The sequence below is a fragment of the Dama dama genome, chromosome 1 (assembly GCF_033118175.1).
Source record: "Dama dama isolate Ldn47 chromosome 1, ASM3311817v1, whole genome shotgun sequence".
NCBI classification, from domain to species: Eukaryota; Metazoa; Chordata; class Mammalia; order Artiodactyla; family Cervidae; genus Dama; species Dama dama.
Genome location: NC_083681.1, coordinates 11,212,700 through 11,225,735, shown reverse-complemented (window position 1 = coordinate 11,225,735; position 13,036 = coordinate 11,212,700). Strand labels below are relative to the sequence as shown.

Here is a 13,036-nt window from a genome sequence, read left to right as displayed (position 1 = left end):
GAAATTTTTAGAATACTAATCTTGAGACTACAAGAAAGTAAAAATGGAAGTAAGCAGCATTGAAACTTTTATGAATAAATCTTTGTTTTTGAAGAGAAAACCTGCACTTTTCATAAGCTTTTCAGTGTTTTTCTACACACATTATGCAGTGTAACATACACTGCATTATGTGATGTTCCATCAATCAGACATGATATCTCTTGCTTTTCTGTGTTTATGCATATAGATTTCACTGCTGAGAATATACATTTTGCTCCCTGGGTAAATTTTTCTAATCCTTAAGGCTCACCTTATGTTTCATATCTTCTGGACTGCATTCCCTTACCTTCCAGTCTAGTAAAAACACTCTTTCTTGACTATGTTCTTTTAACACTCTTGGCTTTTATATTTGAATTATTTAGTTCATTCTTGCTACCCACTCCAGTATTCTTGGGCTTCCCTTGTGGCTCAGCTGGTAAAGAATCCGCCTGCAACGTGGGAGACTTCGGTTTGATCCCTGGGTTGGGAAGATCTCCCTGAGAAGGGAAAGACTACCCACTCCCATGTTCTGGCCTAGAGAATTCCATGGACTATAGTCCATGGTGTCACAAGGAGTCGGACAGGACTGAAAGACTTTCACCTCTCACTTTCACTTTCAGTTCATTCTTTGGCCTTTTTAATTAAGTCAGAAATCCCCCAATGCATTGTATCAGTTATTTAATTGATCTTTACTTCTAATACAGGCCTATCATATAGTGAGGACTCAGAAAAAAATTTTTGAAGGAGTTAATGAATATACTTTAAATTCTTGAAACTGCTCGCCCAGCCATTTGAGCATAATTGCTCTCAAGAGTGATGGTCTCTTTATTTTTTTCCTCCCTAGATCTTCTTTCTTCTTATGCCACTGAAGTGGGGTTTTGTCTTCTGACTACGAGAAGTGATTTCACATGCCCCCTGTTATCGCATATCCTGAGTCTACTCATCTCCACCCTATAGCCTTGCCACCTCACAATTTGTTTTTTCTCCTATCCATACTGGGTTCTTTCCCTAGGAGAGTGGATGAAGTGCTGCATAAGAATTAACATGTTGTTACAAAATAAAGCAGCTAAAATGAATCAAATAGGAGTCAGAAAATCAATGAATATACTGCTGAAAAGTAAGGCATTAAAAATGTAGGTAAATAGATAATGAAAACTTTGATTATTACTATTTGAGGTAGTATGTTTTTATGTAAATAATTAAGGGTTAGCTATAATTCCATTTAATAAGGCCCCAAACACAAACTATGGTAGAAATGATGTAAAGATAAGAGAAAGAAAAAAATATATATATATGTCATGAAAAATGTGTTTAGTTCAGTAATTTTTATTTTGCTGAGGGGAAAATTAGAAATCTAGATGGAAGAAGATAACATAAAGAAGGGATTATCCTCATATTAAAGAACCAAGTTTTCTTTTCAGTGGTACTTCCTATTGCATTAAATTGTTTAAGTATAGACTAACTAACTGGATAGTTATTTAGTGTAGTGATGGAGAAACTGAATGTAATGTGTCAGAAATCAATTTACTTCCAAGATCAAATTGAAAATCTATATTACCTTATAAGTGTGTAGAAAAATATGAATGACTTCATATAAATTATTTTAGATATACATTATTAAAAAGGAACTATCCTAGAAATCCCATCACAAAAGCAAATAATGATTATAGAACCTGATGATGACAAAATGAATATAATAGAAAATTAGATGTTCCAGTAAGGTTTATTTATCTATCAAATTTAACATTTGGAAAAGAATAGCAATTATGTTTAAAAACACATGAATTATGAATTATGTTTAAGAATATATATAAAATACTTTTGGTCTATACATTTTTAATATACAATATGATTAATATAAAAGAATTCTTGAGAATAAAGCAACAAACTTAAGATCCAAAACAGTAAAAGGAGTAACAATAATCTTGAAGTCATGTGTCATCAATCCTACCTGCCTTCCGTGAGGACCCAACAGTCTGAAGTATTTGTTTATCGGCCTTGTGATTTGCTTTAACAAAATTATCTTATGATATATATGTATGTATGCATGTATGTATTTATAAATATATATATATGCATATCCTTTGTTTTTTCTTAATTTCAAAGTATTGCTGAATTCATATTATATGTAGTTATTTGTGACTTCCTTCTTTTTCCACAACCTTGGTTAAGAGTAGTTGTAGTTTATTTTGCCTAATAAATAGAAAACTAATATGCATCATTCCAGCTTTCTTCCAGAAAGCACTTACTACAGACTGACCTAGGGAGGGGGAATCTAAGAGCACAACCATGTCAGAGCACTGAAAAGACGGAAAGAATAGCAGAGATAAAAATGTATAGGGCGGAAAGACAGCAAAGGAGAGCAACACAGAAAACGGCTTGCTCAAACCTACAGTGAGATGTCAGTGTATTTGATGAATAGTAAGCAGTGTGTACATAAACTGGTACTTTATACTCTAAGAAAAACTAATGGAGAAAAACTACCAGGAAGATGAAAAATACTAGATATTGAAGACTCAAAAGAAATTAAAACCCTAAGCAATCAGAATGATAAAGCCTTATTGAGCAAACGGGTAATTCACTGAAGATGCTAAAAAAGAGTAAGTTTTAGGACAAGAATTAACCTTGACTTAAGATAAAAGCTTCCCAGATGGTTCAGTGGTAAAGAATCTGCCTGTTAATGCAGGAGTCACTGGGAATATGGGTTTGATCCCAGGGTCAGGAAGATCCCCTTGAGGAAAAACTGGCAATCCACTCCAGTATTCTTGCTTGGAAAACCCCATGGACAGAGGAGCCTGGTGGGCTACAGTTCCTGGGGTTGCAGAGAGGCAGAAATGATTGAGCACCTATAAGCACAAAATAAAGACTATGCTAAACACACCCTAACAAAGACTACAAACAATTCTCAGAAGGATTAATTTGAACTGCAAGTAAATTTGATCTCAGAACAAAGTCAACCAATTGTTAAGGACAAATGCTAAAGTCAGGTACTCGGCAGTGTATAGCAGAGTTTATAATAAATATTGTTAGAAGTATGAAGGCACAAAAAATAAGCTATAAACAGGAAGACAATCAGTCAGTAAAAGCACTCACAGAAATATCAGGTAAGACATATTTACAAAAAAGCATTTTAAAACAGCTCTTACAAATATATTAATATTATGACTAAATTTTAAACTACACTTGTTTGGCTTAATATTGTTAGACACTGTAGAAAAATAGATGAATGAACTTGAAGATACACTCTATGAAATATAGAGAGAGACAAAATATTAAATTATGCCTGAGAAACCTATGGAAAAGTCATTAAATTATCATATATATGGAGCTTTAGTCCTAGAAGATAGGGGTAGGTATAAAAAATATTTGAAGATTTTGACCAACAGTTACCAAATTATTGAAAAGTATAACTCTACTGATCCCCTATGTTCAATGGTTTAACTCTACTGATCCCCTATGTTCAATGAAATACAAGAAGTATAAGACACACAATAAATTAATTATTAAAAAAAATGATGAAAAAAATTTAAAAGTCTGCATAGAACTATTTGCCTATGTCTGCATAGGCAAAAAGTCTGCATAGAATATTAGATGAAAATATTCTCCAAGCATGAAAGCAAAATAAAAACATTATCAAGTAAAAGCAAAACAAAAACAGAAATCCTGAGTAGTTTGTTGTAGTAGACTGCATTATAAGAAATGGTAAAGAACATACTTTAGGATGAAGGAGCACTAATACTATTTCAAAACTCCAATCCGCACAAAGGAATGAAAGGTTAGATATCATTTTTTCCTTTTTTAGCAGGTATAAGTATAAAATATATTTGGTATATTTCATTTCTAAAATTCTTAATATCTACTCTTTTATTTAAGGTAAAAATAATAGTAATGTGGTAGTGAGTTTATAAAGTGTGTATAAATAATATATATTTTCAAAATATCACAAAGGGTGGGAAGGTAGACAAGTGAGCATAATATTGTCAGATACATATTCCAAGCTTTAGAACACACATACGTACACAAAAGAAACATAGGGCTATAGCTAATAAGTTAATAGAAGGCTTTAATGAAATACTAAAAAACTAAGTAATTAATGGCAAATAAGGTAAGGGAAGAGGGCCAAAAAAAAGGAACACAAAACTGATGAAATAGAAAAAAAACTAGACTTCAAATCCAACCATAGATAATTGTATTAAATGTAAATTCACTGAATCACACCATAGGTGGACATAGTCAGACTGGATGGAAAAGCAAGACCCTAAAGAATCCCACTTTAAATGTGTATTATATGTATCTGTATACTTATGTTTCAAGAATATATATGTTGAAGTCAAGAGGATAAAAGAGATATGCTTATTAATCATAAGGAAATTAAGGCTACTATATTAATATCAGGTAAAGTATACTTCAGCACAAGGAATGTTACCTAATATGAAGATGGGCTCGTCATAGTATTAAAAAGATTAATTTCTTAAGACGTTAGAAATCTAAAATATATATGCACCTAGTAACAAAGCTTTAAAATACATAAAGCTAAATCTGAGAGTAATTAAAGAAGAAATTGACAAATTCAGAATTATAGTTGGAAATTAACACTCTTCTCCATTAGCCTATCAATCACAAGGACAGGACAGGAAATCAATAAAGTAACAGGCATCTCCAATAGTTTATCAATTACAGGAATAAAAAGACAGAAAATCAGTAAAGAACAAGAGACTTGAACACAATTATTAACCAACTTGACATGATTTATGTTTAAAGAACATTACAACCATCACCTACAGAATATACTTTTAAAAAGCCTACTCATGGAACATTCACAAAGATCAGCCATATGATAGGCCATAAAACAAGTATCACTGCTTATTACAGAACCAAAAATTTAGACAGTATATTCTTTAATTGAAACAACATTTTCAATGATACTTGAAAAGTCATTAAATATTTGGAAATTCAAAAAACATAACTAAATAACCAAATTATCAAAGAAAAATTACAGAGAAATTAGAAATCATTTTAAATAATAATGAAAACATGTGTGATATAGTTAGTGTAGTGCTTAAATGTAAATTCATATATCTTTTTAAAAAGGGAAAATTTAAAAATCAATGATCTAAACTTTTACCTTAAACAAATTAGAAAAGTAAAATAATTTAAAGTCTAAGTTAATAGAAGGAAAGAAAGATTAAATAGCAGAAATCAATGATACTGAATATGAATAGACAATGAGGAAAAATGAAGTACAAAGCTGATTTTTAGAAAATATCAATGCAATTGGTAAACATTAAAAAGAAGAGATAAAATTCAAATATCAATATCAAGCAGGAAAAAGGAAATGTCACTACATCTCTATTCCAAAACATTAAATGACAGGATAGGAATGTTTAACATCTAATTTTACAACTAAACTAAATAAACTTCTTAAAAGACATACTTTGAGTAATTGGCACAGGAGAAATCTGAATTATTGCCTATTAATGAAATTGAATTTGTAATTAAAAACCTCCCCACTACAAAAATTTTGAATAGTATAGCTTCAGCTTCACTGATGAATTTTGTCAGGCACGTAAGGAAGAAATGATACACACGATCAAGTGGGATTTACCTCAGGTATACAACGTTGGTTTAACTTTTAAAAACTAATTAATATAATTTGTCACATGAATGAAATAATAAAGACTCTTACATTCCTCTTAGTTAATGCAGAAATAGCATATTACATAATTCAACGTACTTAACAAAACTTTCAACAATTTAGGACTAGAGGAAAACTTCCTCAGCCAGACAAAGAATATCTACAAAAAAAAAAGAAGAAAAAGAAAAAAAAAAAACAATATTCAGCATCATACTAAATGGTGAAAACTAGTCTGTCTCCTTTCTTTTTTCTCTAATCACTTAAGTTCAATCTTTAATGGGGATCCTACACAGTAAAATAAGGCATAAAAAGAAATAAAACATCTTAGAGACAGGAAAGGAAGAATTAAAACTGTCTCTGCAGATGCAGTAAGGGCTTCCCTGGTGGCTCAGATGGTAAAGAATCTGCAATGCAGGAGACCTAGGTTCAATCTCTGGGTCGGGAAGATCCTCTGGAGAAGGGAATGACAACCAACTCCAGTATTCTTGCCTGGAAAATTCCATGGACAGAGGAGACTGGTGGGTTCCAATCCATGGGTTCACAAAGAGCCAGAGACATGTCTGAGGAACTAACACATTCATACCCTGCAGATGCAATATATATGTGCACTATGTTGAAAATCTACCAAAAAATACTAAAATTAATATTTAGGGATGAACCATACAAAATAATCTAAAGGTATGTACACTGAAAAATCAATAGTATTGCTGAAGATAAATGAAAGAATGTCTAAATAAGTGAGGAGATACACTGAGCTTATTGACTACAAGGGGCTTCCCAGGTGACTCAGTAGAAAATAATCTGTCTGCCAATGCAGGAGACAGGAGATGCAGGTGCCATCCCTGCATTGGGAAGATCCCCTGGAGAAGGAAATGGCAACCCACTCTAGTATTATTCTTGCCTGGAGAATTCCACAGACAGAGGAGTCTGGCAGGCTACAGTCTATATGATTGCAAAGAGTCAGACATGGCTGAACACACACAGACACGTATTGATTACAAGACTCGGTAGTATTCAGATGTCAATTCTAACCAAATTCACACACTAATTTGACAAAATCCAGTTAAAATTCCAGGAAACGTCAATTAGCAAGTTATTCTTAAAATGTAATTAAAATTAGGTTTCAAATTTTTCTCTAAAAGCAGTAATAAACAGAAAAGTGAGGAATTGGCTTAAGCTAGGCTTACAAATTAATGGAACAGAAGAGTGTCCATAAACAAACCCACACAAATGAGATTATTTTGTCATAAAAAATGCCAAGTAATTTAATGGAGAAAGAGTACTATTTTAAATAAATAGTGCTACAACATGTGGATATTCATGTTGAATAAAATTTAAAAGCTTGACAATGCTAAGCATTTTGCAAGGATATAAAACAGCTGGATATTTTACACATTGCTGGTAGAAGTATAAATTATATAATTATTAAGGTAAATAGTATGGCCATTTTCATACAGTGTCCTTATTATATAATATAGAAATTCTACCCTTAGTTACTAACCCAAGAGACATAATTGTGTCCACAAAAAACTTACACATGAATGTACAAACTGTTTTTATTCATAATCACTTAAAACTGAAAATAACCCAAATGTCCAATAGTCAACAAGTAACTGGATAAACAAATTGTAGCTTATCCATATATTAAAAGTGGTCAACAGTTAAAAGAAATGGACAATTGATATACATAGAAACATAGACTGATCTCTCAAATCTTACTTTAAGAGACAAAAGCTGGCTAGAAAGGGTGCAGTTGGTAAAGATGCCACCTGCCAATGAAGGAGACCTGGGTTTGACCCCTGGGTTGGGAAGGTCCCCTGGAGGAGGAAATGACACTCCAGTATTCCTGCCTGGAAAATCCCATGGACAGAGGAGCCTGGTGGGCTACAGCCCACGGGTCCCAGAGAGTCAAACATGACTGAGTGAGTGTGCAGAGCTCAGAAAGCGTACGGAAATGATACAGACTATAAGATTCAATTCACAGTAGTTTTAAAAAGACAACCGTTATCTTAAAATATGAAAGTTAGATTATTGATCACCTGGGACAGGGGTGAGGGTGATTGGGAAGGGGGTGCCTAGGGAAACTTTTAAGAATGAACTAATGCTCTGTAACATGATTAATCTAATTGAAGCAATAGTTGAATAGGCATAGACATTTGGCAAGACTCTTCAAACTGTACCCTTCAATGGATTCACTTCCTTTTTGGTAAATTACATCTTTAAAAATGTTTATTTGTAAATGCCACTATAAGAATAGTATACATTACTCTTTGTGGGTATGTGCAAGGATTTCTCTGGGGATTGTAAGTAATTCTACTCCTTTCCATTTCTTGAGTGATCTTCCAGACCATATAATGTATAATAACCATTCTCACTTATAAGTTGATTCCAATAGCTTTCCAAAGTGGTTGCACTAATATAAAACCTCACTATGTGTGTTAGACTTCTTACTGATTGGCATCCGTATGTAAAAGTACTACATTTTACAAATATGTTAGGCATGAAATGGAATTTATTATACTCTAAATTTGCATTTTCCTGATTATTAATGAGACTGAATATGCTGTCATATGTTTGTGATAATTTCTACTTTTTCTTTTGTCTCTTTCTCATTTTTATGAGTTGTTTTCTTATATACTTTAGTTCTTTATTCAATCTCTTAGGTTTGTCAGTTAATTGTGTGGCAAATAACTCTTCCCCTATTTTTTAACTTTTTTGGCAGCATGTGAGATCTTAGTTGCCTGATAAGGGGTCAAATCCCTACTCTTTGCATTGGAAACACAGAGTCTTAACCTCTGGACCACCAGGAAAGTCCCCGTGTTCTTTTAATGAAAAGAAATTGTTATTATGAATGCAGTCAAATGCATCAGTATTTTATGGGTAGCAATGCTTTATGTATTGCTTAAAAAGTTAATTCTTCCATACAGCAAAGACATGAAAACATTTATATATACATAAAATAAACATTTTTCTGCAAGAGTTACCATTGACAGTAACATCTATCAAGCAGAGCCAGGAAAAGTGAAAATGGAAGATCATGTAGAAAACTGGTTCCTAGATCATGTTTGGTACATCTTTCTGTCATTATTCCACTGGCCAGAGCTCAATTCCATGCCCCTACCTAAGGGAAGATGGAAAAATGCGGTAATTATATGTCCAGGAAGAAAGGAAAATGTGTTTTTTTAACATCTAGCCAATCTATTCTTCTGAGGAATATTTCAGTTCTTTCCTCACATTGAATGTACTCTATCTCATCTGGCCTCTGCATACTCTCAAGTCCAAATTTCCAGATCTCCATCAGGTCTAGATATGGATCTTCTTGATTCTGTAACTTGTGCACTTAAAATATAAGTTTATTATTCACAGGAAAAATATTCTACTCAGAAAAAAGAAGGAGTCTCAAACTAATCACTGATCCATCTCAAGTATAAAATTCTCCTGTAAGGTCATTCATTGCACAGCCTCTCTCTTTTTTGTGTGATTGTATGGAGGAGGGTTTGGTTGTGGAAGAATGGGAGAGTTCATGATTAGACTCTATATTTGAGTAAGAAATTATCTTGTCTATCTTTGTAAGAAATTATCTTGTCTATCTTTGTAAGAAATTATCTTGTCTATCTTCCAGGGTACCTTGGCTTCACTCTCTGACATTTTTCTTGTTTGTTTTATTTCATGGACACAATTGAAATGTGTATCGGGGAATGTTCCCTATTTGGGGCCTGTACAGATTTTGTAGCCAAAACTCCTGTATCTAACTTTGGAAGCTTAAAATGTGTTTTAAGGTTCAAATGCTCAAAGTTTTGCTATTGTTTTAAATTCAGACTCTTGATTTATTTAACAATGTACTCATTCCAAAGTCTAATTTACTTCTGACTTGTTTGCTTCCACTTAATTCAATGTACTAATAATTTTTTAGTTTTTCAAATTTTAGTTTCATTCACATTTTTTCAATGAACAATACTTGAATTACCCAATTAATAAAAACTATCTAAAAGCTAATTTTAAAGTCTTACCCAAAATAAAGCATACCTTTTTTCTCAATGGACATATAACTTTCACAATAATTCATTCTATATATTAACTACAAATATTGAATAAACAAGTTATAAAAAAAAAAAAAAACTGTACAGGTCACTGTCCCTGTGTGTCAGAACATAAGGCAAGTGGTTACCTTTGATACCAGAGGAAAAAGCAGCCACACTTTTACTATCAACCATAAAAAATTTGCACATAAAAAATTCCAGTTAACAAAGTTAGAGTGTAATGATATGCTAATCAATAAAAAGGGATAAGGAAATAAAAAAATAGAAAGCCACAAATTAAAGCACAAAAATAATTAAAAATTCAAAATATATATTTTAAAGACTAATAAAATAGATAAGCCTCTGACAAAGCTTATCATTATAGGTAACATTTATTGGGTATTCACTATTTGCAATATATTTATCTAAGTAATTTACAAGAACTTAGCTCATTTAATGCTCAAAATCATATTATGAGAATCATTCATTAATTTACTTCATAAACATTTAAGTACCAACTATGTTCTCAGCACTCTATGAGACAGTGTGGATATACTCCTAAACAAGAGAAATGCCAGTGCCCTTAAGATATGAGCATTCTGAAGGAACAAATAATATTTTCATTTTAAAATGGGGAACCCAGATTCATAGAACTTAGATTACTTTCTGATGGTCACATAACATATGTGTGTTTTAATTTTATTTGAATGTAAATTGTATTCCCTGGTAGACCATGTTCCTAACCAACGTGCAGTGATAATAGGAGAGGAAGTTGAGAAAGCATACACTCATACCATTAAAGTTGTAAAGAACATACAAATATAACCATCACAGTATTGCAAACATTATTTTTTTGCCTCCTTGTTCTGTGCCAAGTACTTTAACTTATCAAATGCTTATAATTACCCTCTGAGATAGGGACTATTATTTATGAAATAGGAACTATTATTTCCACCACATTTTACATTTGGGGTAACTGGAAAAACAAAACAAGATGTTAAAAAATGATGAGATGATTTTTTTAAAAACTTCATGATTTTTTAAAAAATTATTTTTAAACATTTGCATCTTTAATTCGTCTGGACTATATTCATGGTTTTGGTGTGAGATGGGAAATGCAACTCAGAAAAGATGTAGTTGCACAGTTACTTTTGTTCTGGGAAGTCTGACAGTGGAAAACGCATTTAACTTCTACAACGTGTGACCACTTATAATAGAAGAGCTTTTTAAACTTTAAAAAAATTAGCATTTATATAACTTACTGCTAAAATATTGAACTCATGGATGAAATACTTTGATTTTCTAGGGAAACATGAATTGCCAAAGTAGACACAAACAGAAATTTAAATACAAATAATCAAAGAAAATAGAAGAAATTGAAAACGCTTTCAAAAACTAACTCTACTTATGATGGGGGTGACTTTATTTTTATCAGTCTGATCAGTTTCTTAAGGAACATACAATTTCTCTACTATTGAAGCTATCACAATAGGAGATGCAAATATTCTGGCATGTTTACCAAACTATTACCCATCACTATGACTCCAATTTTGTCAATGCTAGCTTATAAATAAAGCAACCACCAACTCACTAACAAGTATGTGCACATGTAAACCAGCAAACCTAGTGAGTACAGACAGTCTCACCTTTGAATATAGATGCAGAAATATTAAATTTAAAAATATAATAAATCAATTCTTGTACATATTAAAAGAACGATGTGTTAGGCCAACATAAGTGTTATTTGAAAATGCAATTTTCAGTTTTCCAAGATATTGATACATGTACCTAAACAAAGAAGAACAACTTGTCAACTCTAATACAGCAATTTCAATTCTCTTATACCTAAGAAACATGTAAGAAAGATGTTACAAAATAAACACTGTGTTTAATGAGGCATGGTTTCTAGAATTTAACACTGCTATTACTCCTGTCAGGAAAAATTAGTGAAAAAATATCCTACATTTCGCAATTATAAAATGTTACAAGAGGTCCAAGTAGTATATACAAATCACTTTGATGTTTAAAAGGAAAATATTCCAGAAGACTGCATAAATAAGGAGACTTTACTGTAGAGGAAGCATTTAGAATGGCTCTCAAAAGATTAGTAGAGTTTAACAGATATGACTGGAAACACACAAAGATGTCTTTCGAAGGAATAGTGAGAAATCGAACTGAAAAAGTAGACAGAATCCAGAACATAAAGTACACTAAATGTAGATAGTAATAAATAACTCAGTGGAACAGAATTGTGAAGACTGAATCAGATATAAGCGTGTGAGAACCAATCATATAGCAAAGGTAAAATTCCAAAACTTGTTGGAAAAGGAGTTTTAGTGATTCTAAAATAATTAGTTGCATTTTTCATCTCACACCAAAACCACAAATATAGTCCAGATGGATTAAAGACCCAAACGCTTAAAAATAATTTTTAAAAAAGCTACCAGAAAGATTGAAGGAAATTTGGATACATACTTGGGTTTACAGATAATTTTTAAACAAACAAAAATTCTGAAGTCGTGAAAAAAACCTACAGATGCTTGTTTCTCCCAAAAATATCTGTAAAATTTATCGCAGATGCCATCGTAAACTATCAGTATACCGAGAAAGAATTTTTCTGGTAAACAAATTCATAATGGCCCTAATACACAAAGAATCCTAAGAAATTAAACACTGCAAACAGGCAAACAGAAAAGTGAAAGAAACAGTTGAAAAATAACATAAACACTTCACAGTGAAGCAGATTCAAATAGCTAATATAATTATGAAAGGATGTTTAACTTTGTTAGAGTTCAGAGAAATTGTAACAAAATGTCATTTTTTACCTATCAATACTGATAAAAATTAAACAGATTGATCACATAATGTGGTGGCAAGGATATGGGAAAACAGTCTCATGTATTACTGATAGATGTGGAAAATGCTACTATATTATTGAAAACAATCTGGCAGCACTTATTAAAATGAAAAATGGGCATGCCCTTGTGTCTATCAATTCCACTTTTGTGAATGTCTGCAGTAGAAAATAAAAAGCAATGGCATATGATATATATGTACAAAGTTACATTTAGCAATGTTATTGCTTAGTAGCAAAAAAAAAAAAAAGGAAAAATTTGGGGGCTACACTGAATGTCTAACTGTAGAGAATGTTTGATTAAAATTCTGATGCATCTACACAAGGGGATAATATATAGCTATTAACCAGAATAAGTCAGCAGTTGATCTTGGATTTGATTTTTATTAATAAAAAATTTGTTATATGTGTTTATATATGCATCATAGAGACCAGGCAGGAAATTGCTTGCTAACTTTATTTCCTTCTGCAGAAGATATTTGAAGGAGTTGGAACAAAAATGAGTTCTTA

General features: G+C 32.0%; 1 protein-coding gene across 1 annotated transcript in view; it reads left to right on the top strand.

Annotated features, from left to right (window-relative positions):
• CNTN5 (contactin 5) overlaps positions 1–13,036 on the top strand; it is a 1,550,500-nt gene that overhangs the window by 1,242,365 nt on the left and 295,099 nt on the right. The gene's annotated exons all lie outside the window — the stretch shown is intronic.